Source organism: Ostrinia nubilalis, chromosome 22 (genome assembly GCF_963855985.1).
Source record: "Ostrinia nubilalis chromosome 22, ilOstNubi1.1, whole genome shotgun sequence".
NCBI classification, from domain to species: domain Eukaryota; kingdom Metazoa; phylum Arthropoda; class Insecta; order Lepidoptera; family Crambidae; genus Ostrinia; species Ostrinia nubilalis.
The window spans coordinates 2,606,872-2,628,326 of NC_087109.1; positions in this window are offsets into that span (position 1 = coordinate 2,606,872).

The window sequence follows — 21,455 nt, forward strand, 5'->3', positions numbered from 1 at the left end:
GAAAGTTTGGATGTCTGGATGTTTGTTAGTCTCTCACGCAAAAACTACTGAACGGATTTTGATGAAACTTTACAGTATTATTGCTTATAACCCAGAATAACATATAGGCTATAATTTACGACGATCTATGACGAATTGAATTTCACGCAGGGAACAGCTAGTACAAATTATACAGGGTGTTAGGTAAATGGGTATATGAGCCGACACTAGCGCCCATGTTAACATGGGCATATAAATGGTATGGTGATGTCAGAAATTTGATATCATCATTTTAATTTTTTTAATTTTCATACAAAATAAATTTTATTAAATCCGATTTGTATGAAAATTAATATCATCATTTTATTTTTTTAATTTTCATACAAAATAAATTTTATAGAATCCGATTTGTATGAAAATTAAAATAATTAAAATGAAGATATCAATTTTCTGACTTCGCCATACCATTTATATGCCCATGTTAACATGGGCTAGTGTCGGCTCATATACCCATTTACCTAACACCCTGTATAGTCAACAAAATAATAACGATATCGGATTTGATAGAATATTTTTTCCTATTTTTTTAAGTAGTACATTTTCAAGAGACGGAACAAAAATATTGTTTAAAAAGTTAAATTTTTCACATATTATTTATTATTCAATCATTCTGAATCAACCTCAACGCCCCAATAACACAGATTTGCTTTTTGAGGCAAATAAAAAATGTATTTTCGTAACCAGGCAATATCTTCCACTTCGAGTATTCCCGGAGTGCCGTCACTCTGAATTTACTCAATAAAAACATGTGTTTTGATGCATCTATACGAGATGTGAGGAATAAGCAAGATTTGTTCTTAGAAATGTCATGACAATCTTCGCATATGAAGGGAAATTTCTTCAAATTATTCATGACTAACTTTTTCCTGTATTTTCTTCAGTGTAGATGATGAAAGTAAATTCCAATAGATTTTCTGGAAACGTGCTTATAATATTAGTCAACGTTATTAGTTAGTAAATTGCAGGTGTAACTATTATAATTTTTGTAGTATGTCGTACAACCCACCGCTGCAACGCCTGTGTAGCCAGGATCTTGAGCTTGACCGACAATAAAAACCCAATCGGTGAAGGTCAAGTTGGTCCCGGGGGAAAGTTAAACTGTCATTGGACCCGCAACGAAATTTATCAGAATAACATTATGAGGACTTCGAAGTTCAGCTTCGACTTCCCTCCAGTAGAAAGTGTCGTGAAATATATATAATAACCAGGCACAATATTTTTTTTATGTGAAATTAAAATAAATTTGAATTAAAAAGAACGGCTTTATTTTCCATAAAATAAGATTAAAGTCCATACTTACTTACGAGATTAAGTAAAAAAAAAGCTTAAGTTTAAGACCTTTCGCTTTAAACATTTTTTTTTTAAATTGATGGACACACTACTTATTTGATGACATTATTATTATTAGAGTATTTCTCAAAAAAAATGTACGTAACGAAACGGTAGTAACGAAATAGTAAGGCCATAAGGCTTGTTATACATTGGCGAAATATTGTGAATGCTCTTCATTTATTCAATTCGAAATATTTGTAAGTATGCACCCAAATACGGGGTAATATTAAGGGGTTAGAAATAAAATAAGGGAGTAATCATTCATACTATTTTAATAAAATTATTTTTGTTCCATCATGTTTATCCATTTTGAGTCGTTCTCTGTAAGCTTTTTGCCTTTCGGCATTGGTTTTTGGCGGCATTCCTAAAAAAACAAAAGAAGTAATCACATAAAAACGTAATCTAAATGATTTGATAATTTTTTGCTGGTGGCACTTCTGTAAAGCAGATAGTATTCAATCCTTTTGTTATTAACGCTCTATATTTTTTTAAATAAATTAAGTAGTGAATATTACTATGCTTAGTCAGGTAACAACAGTATACACTCAGCATTATGTTGTACTTTTTCGTAACGTAACGAAATTCGTAAAAAACGTAACGAAATATTAGACAAAATGAGATCAGAAACAAGTATTTTTTTGATAAAATTTGTTACAGCAAATATAAAAGCTTACTAAATGTTCGTACCACACGTATTACAAAAAATGGTTAAATGAAGACTTACCGTTCTATATAAAATCGCTGATTTTACTGCCTGTTACGAAAAAGTAATCCCACAAAACACACACGTTTTCACTAATTTTCGCGATAGATGTTATGGCGGAGACGTCAGGCCAACAGCCATTCAGAGTGCAGCAATTGTTGTCCGTGTAAAATAAATACGGAATTGTTCAGAAACCATGGGAAAGTAGAAATAAATCGTAACTAAAGAGTAAATAACGAAATAGTAAATGAGAGCGACTCATTTTGTTCTTTTGCTTTAAATTGCCAATTCATTATGACACCCCATAGAAAATCAATTTGATACAGAAACTGCGATTACTGTAGAACGATAATACAAAGAAATTTACAATAATTTAGTTACGAATCGCATTTTATGAAACAAAAATACATGAAAAAGCTAGGGTGGCAAACAGGTTTTTGTATGAAAGGTAAAAAAGGACTATTTTTAAAATATCTAAATATTTGGTAATAAGTAGGATTATAGCTATAATTCTTCGTTATCTTAAAGATTAATATTCATCCTTCAAAATTGTGTGTGTGTTTTTTTTGTGTGATGATTTATAAATATAAAACTTTTGAACTGTTTCAAAGCACACTTTTTTTTTTCAAAATGTACATTTTTTTTGAGAAATACTCATTAAGGTTATTTCATAGAAAGTCCTAAAATGCTTTGGAATGAAAGAAACACCAATGATTTTTTTTTTTAATTTACTGTCTCATAAAAGTTACATCGATTTTACTTAATACTAATCTGCCAAACTGCTTAACAGTTTGTCGGCAGTCGTTCTCGTGCTAACTGTTATAAGTGTAACTTATAGTACATATTAACTACACTCGCGAGCAAAAGTATGGAATCACTTACATGAAGTTGTTTCCACGCGATCTTGAGTACTAACGAATTTGTTAGTAACAAAAGAAGTGGCACCATTTTAAAGACTAAACTTTTAACTTTAAATTAATACCAAATTTATCTAAATCACACCAGTATTTAAAAAGATATCCCGGCTGATGTGAATAAGTAAGAAAAAGACATGAATCAACTGTTTGATACGTCGCGAGTTGCGGCCTATTTACCCCCTATAAAAGCACGTGTTTTCGGATTTTTGCTTTCACACGTTGATCCATACACATCTCCGCTTTTTTTGACACTTTACCTGGGATTTTACACCTTCAGAAGCAGCACAAATCGTTGCACTATTGCAAGAAGGGCTCAGCCAGCGGGCTGTCGCACGTCAGCTCCACATAAGCCAGTCCTGGGTTTCGAAAGTTTTAAGACGCTTTCGGGAGACTGGTGGCTTTATCCCGAGACCAAGTTCTGAACAGCGCCGGTGCACATCGCAGAGGGATGGCCGTTTTTTCATGTCAATCTCTCTATGAAATCGTCATTTGACTGGTATCGACGTCCAGCAAGAGCTCAGAAATGTTCGTAGGATGGCTGTTAGCGAGTGGACAGTTCGTCTAAGATATAAGCAATAGAATTTGACTCCAACAAGGCCTGCCACAGGCTCGAAACTGACGGCAGGTCACCGACAAGCACGCTTTCAATTTGCTCGTACACATCTCGATGGGAAGTCGAGCAAGCCACCCCCATAAGCCACTGTTTCAACGAACCAGCACTGCACAAATTGCTCCCCAGGCCGCGTATAGACCCGACCTCTTCGACTGCTGCACTGCAAACACAGCCTGCATTCATCGGAGAACAAAACTCGCCTCCATTACTCGCCTTCCTATCAAAATAAGTGCGAGCTAATTTGAAAGCGTGCTTGTCGGTGACCTGCCGTCAGTTTCGAGCCTGTGGCAGGCCTTTTTGGAGTCAAATTCTATTGCTTATATCTTAGACGAACTGTCCACTCGCTAACAGCCATCCTACGAACATTTCTGAGCTCTTGCTGGACGTCGATACCAGTCAAATGACGATTTCATAGAGAGGTTGACATGAAAAAACGGCCATCCCTCTGCGATGTGCACCGGCGCTGTTCAGAACTTGGTCTCGGGATAAAGCCACCAGTCTCCCGAAAGCGCCTTAAAACTTTCGAAACCCAGGACTGGCTTATATGGAGCTGACGTGCGACAGCCCGCTGGCTGAGCCCTTCTTGCAATAGTGCAACGATTTGTGCCGATTCTGTAGGTGTAGAATCTCAGTTAAAGTGTCAAAAAAAGCGGAGATGTGTATGGATCGACGTGTGAAAGCAAAAATCCGAAAACACGTGCTTTTATTGGGGGTAAATAGGCCGCAACTCGCGACGTATCAAACAGTTGATACATGTCTTTTTCCTTACTTCTTCACATCAGCCGGGATATCTTTTTAAATACCGGTGTGATTTAAATGAATTTGGTATCAATTTAAAGTTAAAAGTTTAATCTTTAATATGGTGCTACTTTTTTTGTTACTAACAAATTCGTTAGTACACAAGATCGCGTGGAAACAACTTCATGTAAGTGATTCCATATTTTTGCTCGCAAGTGTAAGTAATAATACACACATGCAAAATTGGTTCCTACAGTCGCCGGCACATCAGACCAGACACTTCCAGTGTCTAGCCTGGTGCGCCGGTCGCCTGCACTTACTTTTTAAAAACTAATATTACATTATAATATATCTAATAGTCTAGTTATAGTATCAGGGACATAAAGTTAGGTAATATTTTTTTAACTTGTACTTTAATTTAAATTTTATTTACAAAAAACAGAATTTTTTTTTAAAACTAAGGCAAACTTAACTCTAAACAAAATAAAAATATAAACTTATTTTACTCAAAAATAAAAGTGTGTCCGTGAGGCAAAGAGGCGAGAATGCTGGCTGCATTTCCTCGCTGAATGGCAATACTAAGCCTTTGTGCAAGGAAAGAGCCAGCATTTAGATTTTCCGAAATTTTAATTAATTTAGGGGAAATGGTCCGAAGCAGTAATTTAACTTGTACTTAAGGTGATTTCTCGAAAGTATATCGTTTAGCAAATCTTGCTCCAATTCGTTATGTATTGTAGGTATAATCCATTGTCTAGTTCTTTTACCAAAATAATTGTGTATTTTAGGCACCATTAATTTATTTTTCTTAGCAAATCGAGTTGGGTAGTTATGTACCCGTTTTGTTTTGAATTTGTCTGTATTATATTGTTCTAGTATTAATATTAATTTAACTTTCTTTTCTATTGGTAAAATCTTACATAATTATTTTAAATAGCTTTAGGTATTCTTTTTCACATTTAACTAAAGTTCTCCTATCTGTTAGCATTTTCAATATTCAAGTTTGTAAAGGTACATTTATTAACTATGGTCTACTTGTGCTCCCAGAACAATACCTACTATAGAAAATGGAATTGCAACACCACAATCATGTAAGTGGCTAGAAGGTAGCAATAGGTAAGAAATAGGCCAGGTCCCACATCAAACATGGTGTATGCTGAGAACTTCGTGAAGGAGGTCCTCATCTTCCTGACGATGTTCTTGCACAGCTTCCTTTGGTGTTCTGTAAAATTTAAATTTTTAATTAGTAAGTCCTTTCCAGGGCACAGAATCTATCTATTTCATTTAAGATTCGCCTTCGAACATAGGCCTCCTCTTCAACCCTCCACCGACTTATGTCCCTGGCCACTTGCATCCAGACTTTAACAATTTTCACCATATAAAATGGTTTATCATCATCATTTCAGCCATAGGCGTCCACTGCTGAATATAGGCCTCCCCCAATGATTTCCATGTTGATCGTTTGGTCTGTGTCCAGCACCTTCCTGCTACATTTACAATGTCATCGGTCCACCTTGAGGGTGGACTTCCCACGCTGCGTTGGCTGCGTAAAAAATGGTTAGGTGCCGGATAATTACAGGCTCCCAAATGAGCTTTGTTGACATGGTTTGACCCGAACAATGACAAAACCATGTTCTCTGTTCCTTGAGATTGAACAATCAGACATATTCAATACAAATTGAAAGTAATTAAATAAACTTAAAATAATAAAATAATCAAACCTGAACAAGTGCTATTACTAATAACACCCAAACACATCTCCTTAATCTCAGTGATTAGTATGTTGAATTTCTCACACTCGAGTCCCAAAAATCCTATACAAATCAGATATTTAAGCGACCATAAAACAAAGGCAACTGATTCCAACTGAAAAAAGAAAAATAATTTCAATATTGTTGTCACTTACGCGAGCTACGCCAGTATTCAAAAACGATGCATGCTTAAGTGAATCAGCAAATTGAACGCACAGCGTTTAAAAGAGCTCTGTGAGTGGTTCGTGTGACACCTAGTACGTCCACGCGCACTGTGAGACCTCATAGTAATGTTTGTGAATACGGGCGTTACTTACTAGATGTGTTTCTCTATTATCAGCAAGAATAAGTTCGACTTTAAAGAGTTCTAATGTCTGCTCGAAGGAAAAAAATATATAAATCACGATCTGAAAAGGAAACAATATTATTAGTAAACAGCAGTATAAGATCTTCATCATCATCATCATTATCACCGCCATTCTTTCAGCCAATTAAAACGTCCATTGCTGAAAGACCTCCCCCAGTATTTTCCTGTCCAGTTGGTAGAGGCCTGCATCCTGCGCCTTCCTGCAATTTTATAAGGACCACTTTGTGGGTGGACGTCCCACACTGCGCTTGTCATTACGTGCTTCCATTCCTGAACCTAGTCGCCCCATCGGCCGTCAGTTCTGCGTACTATGTGCCCTGTCCATTGCCACAGCTTGCTAATTCGTCGGGCTATGTCAGCGATTTTATTTATTCCTTGTGTTCTGTGAATAAACTTACCGGAATAGATATTACTTTTTTGTAAGCAAATATTGCATCAGCCAAGCAACAATAAGCTTTGTACATTTCATCCCAGTCACTTGAAAATCCAATGACGTCACCTTCATCAATTGTTTCCAGTAATTTGCACGATTTTGACTCCTCTACCCACAGATTTAAAGTGTTTCTTAATAACGCCAATATTCTGATCTCATAGATAATTGCAAAATCGTAAAATATAGATACAATATCCAGAATTATATATCGTACGTCATATCCTACACTCGCGAAAAATAACTCACTGAAAGCGAAGTATAATGTATGGAAACTAAGAATAAGCCAATTGAGTATTGTAAGTTTTCTAATACTATTATTGCAGTATATAAAAGACCGCCTTACAGCCTGTATTTTAACCACAAGTTGTATATTGAAGGAGAAGTTTAATAAGTTATCAACGAACGATATCATCGAAGTGAAAATTAAAGTAATAAAATCAACCATATCGAATATAAGAATTAAATCAAAAGCATCAACAAAGTAAAGTTGATCAGACGGCGGGATGTAATACTTTAAAATTAAAAACCCTACTTCGAGGAAAAAGGCAATAATATTGTAAATGTAACTATGACGGGTGATGAAGTTGTCATGAATCCAATATTTTGATTGGAAAGTGATAATGAATGGTATGCGCAAAGGCAGTAAGAATTGTTGCACATCTTTATCCAGGTAGTTATTGGAATGTTTTGCACGAGATTTCAGAAATATCACTTTGCAAGTATTCATCAGGATTTACGTGGATCCTTTAAATCTTCAGTCCAAAATTAAATCTTGTTTCTATCCTTAACGTACTGGTGCACAGTCTTTTAGAAAATAGTTGTTTCAAAAGCCCCCCTAAACTTTTGCTGTTCTTTAGGTTTATTTGAGTTAAATAATGTGACCAAAAAAGTTTCAAACAACATAGAATACGTTGTGACTTGTGACACACTCAAAGAAAATAACACCGATCGAGCCGATAAGTATACAAAATTCCATTAATTACATCAATGTTCACAATAAATAAAACCTTCATTTATTTAATTGCGCACTTCTAAATAATGAGGCACTAGCATTTTTTACAGTGATGGCTTTCTTGATTCACATTACGAAAACATTTCATCGAAATGAGTAGCTTTTAGTATTATTTGTAATAAAAGACACTCTGTCTCTTTTTTTCAAATTCGGCTAATGTGTGTTTTTATCTCGTTCAACATCAGAATTTCCCACTAAATACTAAATTGGGTTATTTATAAAAATCACAAGAAAATGGAAGATAATGCATCGCCTACCTTTTGGCGTGACATGAGTGTCAATCTTTCTCTACAACATGGGAATTTCATGTGAAAAATACATAATAATTATGTTAAATGATGCATGGAATGCTTTTGACAATCTATCTATCTTCATACTTATAATAAATCTGTAGAGAGGTCAATTCTGTACATGAAATATATCTTCAAAATAACTATCAGGGGGTGATTAGTGATCGATACTGATGCCAAAAATGCAATCAGTAAAATTTTTTTCTGTCTGTCTGTCTGTCTGTCTGTCCGTCTGTATGTTCCTTATAGAAACAAAAACTACTCGACGGATTTTAACGAAACTTGGTACAATTATTCTTCATACTCCTGGGCAGGTTATAGTATACTTAGGAATTCCCACGGGAACGGGAGTTAGCGGGAAAATCCTTTAGTATGAAAAATCTAAACCGCTTAAGTTAGACGCTTGAAATTTGGCATGCAGGTATCTTAGTAAACTTAAAGCTTAGTTACAACAGGATATTGCAAAATTCTCACGGGAACGGGAGTTAGCGGAAAAATCCTTTAGTATGAAAAATCTAAACCGCTCAAGTTAGACGCTTGAAATTTGGCATGCAGGTATCTTAGTAAACTTAAAGCTTAGTTACAACAGGATATTGCAAAATTCCCACGGGAACGGGAGTTAGCGGGAAAATCCTTTAGTATGAAAAATCTAAACCGCTTTAGTTAGACGCTTGAAATTTGGCATGCAGGTACCTTAGTAAACTTAAAGCTTAGTTACAACAGGATATTGCAAAATTCCCACGGGAACGGGAGTTAGCGGGAAAAAACATTTGTATGAAAACATCTAAACCGCGTAATATAGATGAAGGGGGTAAAACGGGATCCACGCGTACGAAGTCGCGGGCGGCCGCTAGTACACTAATAATATCTTGATCTACGAGAATATTGGATCCCATCAAAAACAATACTTGTCAAAAAAAAAACAAATCCCGCAACTCAGTTGTTCTACGGTAAAAAGTTGTGAGATCCATGTAATACCAAGTCCAGGCCAGGAAATCTTTAACGTTTTACATAAATATATTGACTTGGTCATCGCATGAAAACACGTGTAAATTAAATTATTTAGTGCGATGGCCAAGTCAATAATTTATGTAAAACGTTAAAGATTTCCTGGCCTGGACTTGGTATTACATGGATCTCATAACTTTTTACCGTAGAACAACTGAGTTGCGAGCTCAGATCATAGAAGGGAATAGATGTGAAACGGGGGCGTGGCGCGTGTCTCCGCGATATGCCCAGAAACGAACATCGGCCGCGTAGCTAGGTTAGTCGCGATTCAGTCGTACTAAGGAAATGTTCTCCGATATTTTGGATAATGCGTCGTTACGTGCAATAAAACAAGTGAAACGAAGAACTACAGGAACAATGAGTCATTTACTACATGTAAGTATTGCAAATCCATTGGTATTTTGCTTATAAATAAAAAAAAACTAAACATTTTTACGAACGAATTCAGTGCCGTAACAGTTACTGCGATATCGAAATCAGTGGTGATAAAAATTCTAACACACTTGTACATTGACGATTTAGTTAGCAACCACTTTATGTCATGCTCAACTACTGCGCAATGTATTTAATTTCTTCCGATATCCACTGTCGTGTGAAAATACACAGTACGGCCGCATGTGCCGGTCGTAACATAGTGCCGTGCTCGTGTTCTAATGCGGTTTCCTATTATCGATAAATAGAAGTAAATTATAATTTTCTATTTTGTAATTTTAAATAAAAAAATGATGTGTTACTTGCGATTATAAGATTTTACAAAAAAAAAATAACAGTAGAAGTAATTAGTAACTGTCAACTATGTAATTACTAAAAGAGCTAGTTGAAAGCCTAATATAGGCATTATTTTTGATAAACATATGCGGTACGCAGATCGCCATAATTAAAAAGTAAATGCGTGATAGTAGTTAATAATAACGTATAATAATAGAAAGGTTTTCATACATAAGCATTTTGTGAAATCAGTTTCGAGCCTTGCCCCTAGCGATTTAAAGTATCGATATCTTGTCGACTCCATTTTATCTTTGTTCTCTCACTAGCGTTTTTAAAGTGTGCGTAACGTCACGCGGCCATTGATTGGCCATAAGGCATGCCTTCTGGCCAATCACAGCACTTTTAAGCCGGTTGCACATGTTGTCGTAGACTCTCAGTCGCTTTGTTTTTACACAGTTGAATGTGTGTGTGGGAGCTGTGGTGGGGGAAATGTGGGGACACTGGTTCTCGTTGTAGTTACGCGCGACTTCATATCTATTCTCTTTCTATGATCTGAGGTTGCGAGACTTGGTTTTTTGACAAGTATTGTTTTTGATGGGATCTCATTTCTTTTTGTATTTTGTAAACAGTTCTACTTTTTTCCTTTTCGGTACCTTCTACTTATTGTATGTATATCTAACCAGCAACGAATTTTCTTAAAGTCCTCTCTCTGACTTATGAAATTTTCTTATTTTTGTAGGTAGCCTTCCGTTTTCTCTTTTCCGGTTCTACTTCTTGAGCTGAAAACTGGACCGAAATTGAAAAATGTTACTCGACTTGGCGGGGACACTACCGTGTGCCTTTATATTTAATTTTATATGATATTACAAACTTATTTAGGTAAGTTGTTAAATATTTATAAAACTGGACCGAAATTGAAAAATTTTGCTAGACTTAGCGGTTGCACTACCGTGCCCCCAAATATTTTAGTTTTTCCTTGATTCATACACCAAACACTACTTATATTCCAAATTTGAAGCTTCTAGGTCTGCTAGAAGTGCCTTAGAATTTTGATGATCGGTGAGTCAGTCAGTCAGTGAGTGACAAAATTAAGAAACTTTGACCCGTTATAATTCTTAAACTACTGGTTCAAATTAAATGAAATTTGAAATATACCGTGTCTTTACAATGCCTGCATGGATACTAAAAATTCAGTCTTCTAGTTTTATCCACAACGATGATACAGGGGGTCGAAAATGGCCTGAATTGCTTCGAGAAAAGGATGGTACGGCCGTGCCGCTTTTTTGCTCGACTTTAGGAAAAGATTATCTATTTTTGAAATAATTTTCGTGCTAGCTACGTCATAAAGTTACGACAGTCTCTCCTAATATACTAGGCCCAATCTTTGGCTATTGTTCTTCAAGATTAGTTAGTAATTTTGGCCCTAGCTAACCCTATCGGCCTTCCAACATTAATGGACGTGGGAGGTAGTTTTAATTTAAGTCGTCGATCGACTTCGGCCCTAATAAATTGTACGATAGTAGGTATTTATAGACTAAATATTTTACGACCTTCACCCATACTCTGCTTTTGTCATGAACCAGTTTAAAATTGAGAACTCTTTTAGAGTATTCTGTCAGGTATTTCCACTGATATTCTAATAGAGTGCTTGAAAAGGCAGGAAGAATAATTGACTGCCTTGCACATCACACACAACAATGCATCTACCCTGTTCACAAAAGTCAAGGCACATTTTCTCAAGAATCTCAAAATCTCAGTTTCTAAAATGTATTCGAAAATCGCTTACTATGGGCCTCATAAGAAGGCTCAAGGTCACCCAAAGGGCGATGGAGCGTGCTATGCTCGTGGTTTCCCTGCGTGATCGAATCAGAATTCAGAAATGAGGACATCCGCAGGAGAACCAAAGTGACTGACATAGCCCACAAAATCGCTTAAATCATGTTTTAGTAGGCGAGTCACTTATAGAGCTGATGGCCGCTGTAAAATTGTGAATTCCGTCAGATTTATAATCTGACGTAGTTAAATTACCTACAATCTAACCTAACCTAACCCACTGTTAGTTTACAATCTAACGCGTTATATTATAAACTGATAGCTATAACAACCTACCGCTGCAACTCCTGTGTAGCTAGGATCTACAGCTTGACCGCCAATAAAAACCCAACCGTGCAACCCTTGAAGGTCAAGTTTGTCCTGGGGGAAAGTCAATCTGTCACTGGACCCGCAACGAAATTAATCAGAAGAACATTATGAGGAGTTCGAAGTTAAGCTTCGACTTCCCTCCAGTGGGAAGTGTCGTATGTAAAATATAATTATAAGCAAGCACAATAATATAACCTAACTACAATAAAATATAACCTAACTATAACCTAACTATAACCTGACTTAAAAACCGCTAAGGAGCAGATTAAAAGCCTAGAATTTGAAGTTAACAATCTTAAACGACAATTAAGCGAGAATCAGACATCTTTGAAGCACACAGATTCTATATCAAGCAACATAGAGCCACCAAAGACACCCAAAAAGATATGGCCAGGCAGCCAGATAACACAGTCATCTAAACGAACCATACTCATTTACGGATCCCAACAATGTGTTGGTTTGGCTTCTACCCTGATACAAGCAAGACAAAACTCGGAGTACACAAAGAATTGCGTATTATATAATTACCAAATAGTCGCTGAAACAAAACCATATGCATTGAGCAAAGATGTATTATTGCGAGAAGATAGGGGTACACATCTCAAACCTGGCGACAAACTAGTATTAAGCGTGGGAGAAAATGATTACAACCCGGAAATGACAGTATCGATACTTAGAGACATTATAGTAAAGTATAGTGATATAAGTATTATAATATTAAGCGTCTTAAAAAACCATAACTTAAATATTGCGCATCTGAATAACAAAATTAGAATGTTAAGTAATAATTATAAAAATTGTCACTTCGTAGTTTGTAATCAATCTGGAAAAACATTTGACATTTGTGAATCTATTAATTATGTTATTGACTCTATTGACTATAATGATATGTACATCAGTCCTGGACAAGTAAGAAAACTGATATGTCGTAATAAACCAAACAAAACTAACGAAAAAATAGCTCTTAAGTACCCTAGAGGCACAATTCCCTACTACTTCGCACGTGAACACACTCAAATTACAGGCCCTGCGGGTGAGGACTCTATAAAAAATCATATTAATACCACAACTATAGAGAAAAGAGGCACTATTCCATATTATTTTTCTAAAGTAAATAAAAAACAGACATTTTTTCGAGCCTAATAAATTACTGACTTATTTTAAAATTCTTCATCAAAATATTGCCAGTGTCTTATCTAAACAAGAAATTATAGAAATGACATTAGAAGAACTAAAAGAAGGTTCCGAAGAACCAGATGTACTCTGTTTCACGGAAACTTTCTTAAAATCTGGCCATGAGGATTATAATAATATAAAGTTCAATAATTATGAGATAGCAAGTAGCTTTTGCAGAAATAAAAGTAGGGGTGGATCTTGTATCTTCGTAAAAAAGGGCTTGATATTTAAAGAATTAACATTCCTTAAAAATCATGCATCTCAGAACCTATTTGAAATATGTGGTTTAGACATTCCTTCTATAAAATCGGCCATAATATGTATTTATAGAACTCCGTCTTCAGATCCGACTCTCTTCATAAAAAGACTAGAGTCGCTACTATTCGAAATGTTTAAAAAGAACAAGTTCAAAGGTAATGTGATTATAGTAGGTGATTTTAACATTAACATATTAAAACAAAATTCAATTACCAAATACTTTCAAGATGTATTATATAACTTTAACCTAACAAATCATATCAATGTTCCTACACGGAAATCTTCGTGTATAGATCTTATTTTAAGTAACATAGTTAAAGTAAACGCTTCAGTACTGCCTCTGCACCTCTCGGACCATAATACAGCACAAATGATAAGCTTTCCCAATAAGTGTAAACAATTAAAACCGGCCTTTCATTACATTTATGTGAGAGACTACAGTCCTGAAAATATGAGTAAATTTGAGAAGTGTCTAGCTAGTCTCTCTTGGTCAAATGTATATGCAGAGACAGACTTTAACAAAGCTTTTAGTGAGTTCCACGAATTGTTTTGCCTACTTTATAAATTATGTTTTCCAAAAGTTAAAAAAAAGGTAAACAATATTAACAAAACGAGACATAATTGGATTAGTAATGGCCTTCGAGTTAGTTGCAAGAGAAAAAGATACTTGTTTACGTTACCAACATTACAAATATAAATCAAATTTAAGCAAAAATAAATACAAAATATAATCTAACATCCTACAAAAATGTATAACTAAATCAAGAAAGAATGCTAACATTAAATATATAAATAACAGCAATAATAAATGTAGAGCATCGTGGACTATAATTAAAAATGAAATAGGCAATAACATGAATCTAAATAGTATTGACAATATAAAAATTGATAATGTTATTATAACGGACCCTACAGAGCGTATCTTTACCTTAAAGGCCGGCAACGCACCTGTAACGCCCCTGGGTCTGCGGGTGTCTATGGGCGACGGTAATCACTTACCATCAGGTGATCCGTCTGCTCGTTTGCCTCCTATCACATAAAAAAAAAAAAAAAAAAGACATTGCAAATGCATTTAATGGACATTTCATTAATTTGACTTCGAATATAAATAATAAACGTAATGTGTTAATTAATAACAAAAATAAACAAAGTAACTCAATATTTTTGAAACCTATGACACGTAAGGAAATTAAAAGTATAGTTATGTCCTTAAAAGGTACACAATCAGTGGGCTATGACGAAATTACTACAAAAATATTGAAAACTTGCATTGAAAAAATTATAGCAGTTGTGACTCATCTGGTAAACTTCTCATTTGAATCGGGAATTTTTCCAGAGGTGTTAAAATTATCTATCGTAAAGCCACTTCATAAAAAGGGGTGTAAAGAATGTGTTGACAATTATCGCCCGATCACCTTGATTTCAGTTTGGTCAAAATTATTTGAAAAGTGTATGCATGATAGACTCACAAACTTCATAACCAAATACAATTTAATCAACAGTGAACAGTACGGCTTTCAAAAATTGAAATCAACTTCTACAGCAATTTTTTCGCTAATGCATCATGTTTTAAATAGTGTGAATGACGATAAGTTGACTACTGCACTGTTTCTTGATTTGTCGAAAGCATTCGACCATATCTCCCATGAGAAACTACTTACCAAAATTCATGAAGTTGGCATTAGGGGGCCTGCGTACACATGGCTTGCATCATACTTATCAAACCGCAAACAGAAAGTAGTCATTAGCGGATCAACCAAAAATAAAGATCTTTTATTTTACTCGTCTGACGAAAGACAAAACAAGAGTGGAGTCCCACAAGGGAGTGTATTGGGACCCACCCTATTCTTATTATACATAAATAATTTATCTGACGTAACAAATCATAAATGTATTCTATTTGCTGATGACATTACAATAATTATAACCACTGACAAAAAAATAAATACAATTAAGGACCACGAAATTGACATAAACAATACTTTACATAATACTATCCAATGGCTTGACAACAATAATTTGACAATTAATCTGAATAAAACTAATTACATACAATTTAATCAATCCAAACACTTACAATATAATTTTAATTTAAATATAAATGTTGGAAATGTAGCAATCAAGAAGGCATCCGAAACAAAATTTTTAGGTATAACAATCGACCAAGACATTAATTGGAAGGCACATGTAGATGATCTCTGTATAAGAATCAATCGGTTTGTATATGCATTGAAACAAGTTAGGAAAGTGACTAATATATCAACAGCACTAGTGTCTTACCATGCCTATGTCGAATCGATTCTGCGCTACGGCCTCATAGCGTGGGGAAATAGTACAGATTTTAATAGAGCCTTCATCGCGCAAAAAAAATGTATTAGAGCTATAGCTGGGATACCATCCGACAAATCGTGTAGACCCTTATTTCTAGAGTTTGGTTTGTTACCATTACCGTCTTTGTATATTTTAGAAATATGTACTTTTGTCAAGAAACATTTTACGTTGTTCAAAAGAGTCTGCGATATAAATTTGCGAACCCGTAGAGACCCAGATAGACTTGTTCTGGAAGTCATACCTAGATCTGAGAAATATAACCGAAATTGTGTAGCAATGTGTGTTAGAATATATAATAAAATACCAAAAAGTATAAAAACATTAAATTCTAGCCAATTTTCAAATAAACTGCGTGGATGGCTTAAAAGTAAAAACTATTATAGTGTTACAGAGTTCCTTAATGACCGAGAGTTTTGAATATAATGATTATGTAACAATATTTAGCACTAATGTATGTACCTTTAACATGACTGGGTTTTTTGGCCCAAAATTAATATTTGCATGCTTCGTGTAAGCAAAACATGACTGAACATTTTTCTGTGTAACATCTGTATATACCGTGTTTTAAGCAAATAAATGTATTCTTATTCTTATTCTTATTCTTATTCTTATTCTACTGAACAGATTATAATACATATCTACACGATATCTTTTCAGATGACTTATGATTTTGAGATAGCTTCATGACTGGCAGAATATTACAAAGAAATATAATTAACAAAAGAAACCAATTTAGCACATAGATAATTAATTTATTAATCAAAAAGATGGATGAGCGAAGAGGTGTGTCTGCTGAAGATGAATGAATTCCACATATTGGTAGTACATCATGTCAGGCTATAATTTTTTGTTCAAAAATAGTCCCTATCACCACTTCATAGAACACCGTGGTTTTTAATTTTATATGCCGTCGTTGGTTCGTTGACTTCAAGTTCGTCTTGATAGAATAGAATAATTCCAATTCCAGCATGAAATGATGCTATCTTCTAGGAAAAACCTACTAGTTAGTTAATAAGATTTGTGTAAAAAATAAAAATAAAACAGTTAAAAATATTGTCATTTTTAATAATTTAAAAACTCAAGACTTAAAAGGCAATTACGCTTTTGTTAAGTTACAAGACTTACCTACGCCCGTATTCACAAACGATGCTTGCTTAAGTCAAGCAGCAAATCGAACGCACAGCATGGAATAGAGCTCTGTGATTGGTTCGTGTGTCACCCTGTGCGTCCACGCGCACTGAGACCTCATAGTAACGTTTGCGAATACAAGCGTTAGGCAGTACACGCTATGCTCTTTCACATATCCGATTTCGCATCATCACATTTTATCTTCGTCACTTATTTACAAACTAATGGCCGCCCGCGATTTCGTACGCGTGGATCTCGTTTTACCCCCTTAGGGGTAGAGTTTCGTAAAATCCTTTCTTAGCGGATGCCTACGTCATAACATCTACCTGCATGCCAAATTTCAACCCGAGCCGTCCAGTGGTTTGGGCTGTGCGTTGATACATATTCTATATCTATTATACAGTGTGAGTCACGTTAAAGTGTACATATGAAAATAGATGAAACTAGACCTATTTTTATCGACAAAAAAGAGGTCAAAAATTTTTTGAGATTTTTTTTAAATTTTTTATAGAATTTTTTTTCTTCCAATTACTTATTGTAAAGAAAACGTAATAACTTTTAAACTAAGCGGTATATCCTGATAAAATAAAAACAATAATAATGCTAAATAACAGGCGATACTAAAAAATACATAAAATACACAAAAAATGCCAACAAATAATAAAAAATGATACTTTTTGAAAATAAATCTGCTTTTAAATTCGTGTTTTTTTGGTTATTTGATAAATTTCTCCAAAAAATGCCCCTATAACAGGTGGTTTTTATTACTTTGTATTATTCTCTATCGTATTACCTTTGTAAAACCAAAAATCGCATGTCTCTATCCCTATCACAACATTTGCTATGATCGTTTGAACAAAGGCCTGCCACAATATTATTCTCCGCTACAGGTAGAGACAATTTTAATTTTAACTAAAATGCTTATTTTACTTCGAAATCTTTTGTTTTTATTTGAAATCTAACTTGTCTTTATCAAAATTACAAATCTAGAGCCATTTTTAGTTTCGTTGTTAACGAAGCGTTGAATGGCGCGCCCGGAGAGGCTTAGTTCAAACGATCATTGCAAACGTTGTGATAGGGATAGAGACATGCGATTTTTGGTTTTACGAAGGTAATACGATATAGAATAATACAAAGTAATAAAAACCACCGGTTATACGGGAACTTTCTGGAGAAATTTTTCAAATAACCAAAAAAACACGAATTTTTAAGCAGATTTTTTTCAAAAAGTATCATTTTTTATTATTTTTTGGCCTTTTTTGTAAATTTTATGTACTTTTTTAGTATCGCCTGTTATTTAGCATTATTACTGTTTTTATTTTATCAGGATATACCGCTTAGTTTAAAAGTTATTACGTTTTCTTTACAATAAGTAATTGGAAGAGAAAAAATTATATAAAAAATTAAAAAAAAATCTCAAAAATTTTTTGACTTCTTTTTTGTCGATAAAAATAGGTCTAGTTTCATCTATTTTCACACACACTTTTATTGGTACACTTTAACGTGACTCACACTGTATATATCGTGTTAGTTACACCACTTATAACTCAAGAACGGCTGAACCGATTTAGCTGAAAATTGTCAGGGAGGTAGTTTAGAGCCAATAGAAGGACATAGGATACTTTTTATCCCGTTCGAAATAAAAAAAAGTCTGCTTATTTATTGTCATTTAGGCAGAACAAAGTTCGCCGGGTCAGCTAGTATATTATATATATATATATATATATATATATATATATATATATATATATATATATATATATATATATATAAGAAAGTCGTGTTAGTTACTCCACTTATAACTCAAGAACGGCTGAACCGATTTAGCTGAAAATTGTCAGGGAGGTAGTTTAGAGCCAGGAGAAGGACATAGGATACTTTTTATCCCGTTCGAAATAAAAAAAAGTCTGCTTATTTATTGTCATTAAGGCGGAACAAAGTTCGCCGGGTCAACTAGTATATCTATATATATATAAAAAAGAAAGTCGTGTTAGTTACACCACTTATAACTTAAGAACGGCTGAACCGATTTAGCTGAAAATTGACAGGGAGGTAGTTTAGAGCCAGGAGAAGGACATACGATACTTTTTATCCCGTTCGAAATTAAAAAAAAGTCTGCTTATTTATTGCCATTAAGGCGGAACAAACAAAACAAACAATCCAAATTGATCACTCGCATTCAAAGCTACAAAGTATTAGCCCTATCGAGTTCGGAAGTCAGGGATCGCCGTTATTATTTTGATGTCCTTTGAAGAAACCGCTCCAGTAGTTAAGTTCGTTTCCATTGTCCGAGATAATTATCGCGAGACGATTTTTTATCGGATGTTGAATATAAAAAGACCGTCTGCCGAATAAATAAACGTGTGTGAGTAATATTTACTGAAAAAACAATAAGATTTATTTAATTTTGTTTTCTTTCCCGTTGCAGTCAGTGAGCCTGCACAGGTGGACCCCGTTTCCTTAGGGGTTGAATTTTGCTCGGAAATTATCCGAAATATTTTCGCCGTAAAAGCTACACTTGGACTTCAAGGAACATTTAAATAAAAGAATTTTTAAAATTGGTCCAGGAGTTGTTGAGTTATGCGCTTACCAACACATTTTTCGATTCATTTTTATTTTATAGAAGATGTAAAGCCATTCTGAATAGGCCTGCAGCGTGGGTAGTGTAGGTCAAATCCTCAATTCTGGCTCTGGATAAGCGGGTCAGTGTTTACTTGATTTTCCTCATTATAAATAGAAAAAAAACCGGCCAAGTGCGAGTCGGACTCGCGCACCGAGGGTTCCGTACAAACCTGCAAGGTTTACAAAGTTCGTTCATTACGACAATCGAGTCATAACTATGGTATTTTTATTGCTGTAGCTATGCCAATGGACACCATTCATTTCACTTAAACCAAAATTACGTCAAAGTCCGGAGTTTTATAAAAAAAAAAATGCGGTATGATTATTTTTTATTTATTTATTTTTCCTATATTTGCATTATAGGTAGGTACCTACCTCAACGTTTTGAATTTTTGCGTTGATTTAGAATTTCTCACAGTTTAGAGGCAATTAGATTTAAGAAGTGTTTGATATGAATTTCAACTTTAATATCTCTACGCGTTCATGTGAAAAAGGGTAGGTAGTAAGTTTATAATTATTAAAAAAATATTTTATGTCATGTAAGCAAAAATAATATTTTAAATTTTATATAACTTCAAATTTATCATTTTCGCAATTTTTCCTTTATCTGTACTATATAATGTTGCTTCGTGTCGAATTTCAAGATTCTGAGTTCACAGGAAGTACCTTGTAGGTTTTGATTCCCTAGCGTGTGACGGAAATTCGTCTAAGGTGTCGGTATAAACTGCTGTATCTTTTGATCGCGTTAACTTAGAAGTTTGATTTTTTTACTTCTTAAAGGGACAATAGATCTAGGTATTTGGTATAAATTTCAATTTGATACCTTTATTCGTTCGTGAGAAATAAGGTAGTAAGTTTCATTTTATTAAAATATTTTTATTATATTATATAACTAAAAAAATGTAATTTTCGCAATTTTTCCTATATTTGCATTATATGACAATGCTTTATGCCAAATTTCAAGATTCTGAGTTTACGGGAAGTATCCTGTAGGTTTTGATTCCTTTGCGAGTGTCGAAAATTTGTTGAAAATATCGACATAATCGGCTGTATCTTTTGATTGGCTTGGCTTAGAAGTTTGATATTTTCACAGCTTAAAGGGACAATAGACCTGAGTATTTCATGTGAATTTCAGCTTGATACGTTCACGCGTTCTTGAGATAAAGGGTCTTGACAGAAGGACGGACGGACAACAAAGTGATCCTATAAGGGTTCCGTTTTTTCCTTTTGAGGTACGGAACCCTAAAAATAGGAAATTTGTGTTTAAAAAAATTCGAAGCCTTATACCTCAACCCGTCTGGTTATCTGGATGCATGGGAGCTTAGTGTACAGGCAAATCCTCCATTTGCCTCTTTAACCGACTTAGGAGGTCTCAATTCGATTGGTATATATTTTTTTATTAAACTTGCTGCAATGGAGACTAAAAATGACGATGATTTGATTTTTTCTTTATTTTTTCCATTGAAGTAATATTTTTGATGATAGTAATGATTTTTTCAAAGGTTTTTTCTCTGACTTTCATATAATGAAAACAGACTCTCGCTGGCACCACCCTAAATAGCCATCATTTGCATAAACTTGCCTGAAAATATAACATTAATTTTAGAATGCCTCTAACGATTTCGGCTAGGTCATTATTTCATATTTTATGGCTTAGGAATCTGATAAAGAAAGAAAGGCAGTTTACATTGTTTTACTTGGAATGGATTTAGTGCGCTTATTTTTTATTAACCGTGCCCGCGACTTCGTACGCTTGAAAATAGTTTGAATAATATTTCGCGTCTTACAACATTTTTCTTTACTGCTCGGCCCCTATTGGCTGTAGGGTGATGTAAAGGTTCGGACAAACCAACGCGTGCAGCGATGGCGATGGCGATGGCGACCACTGCG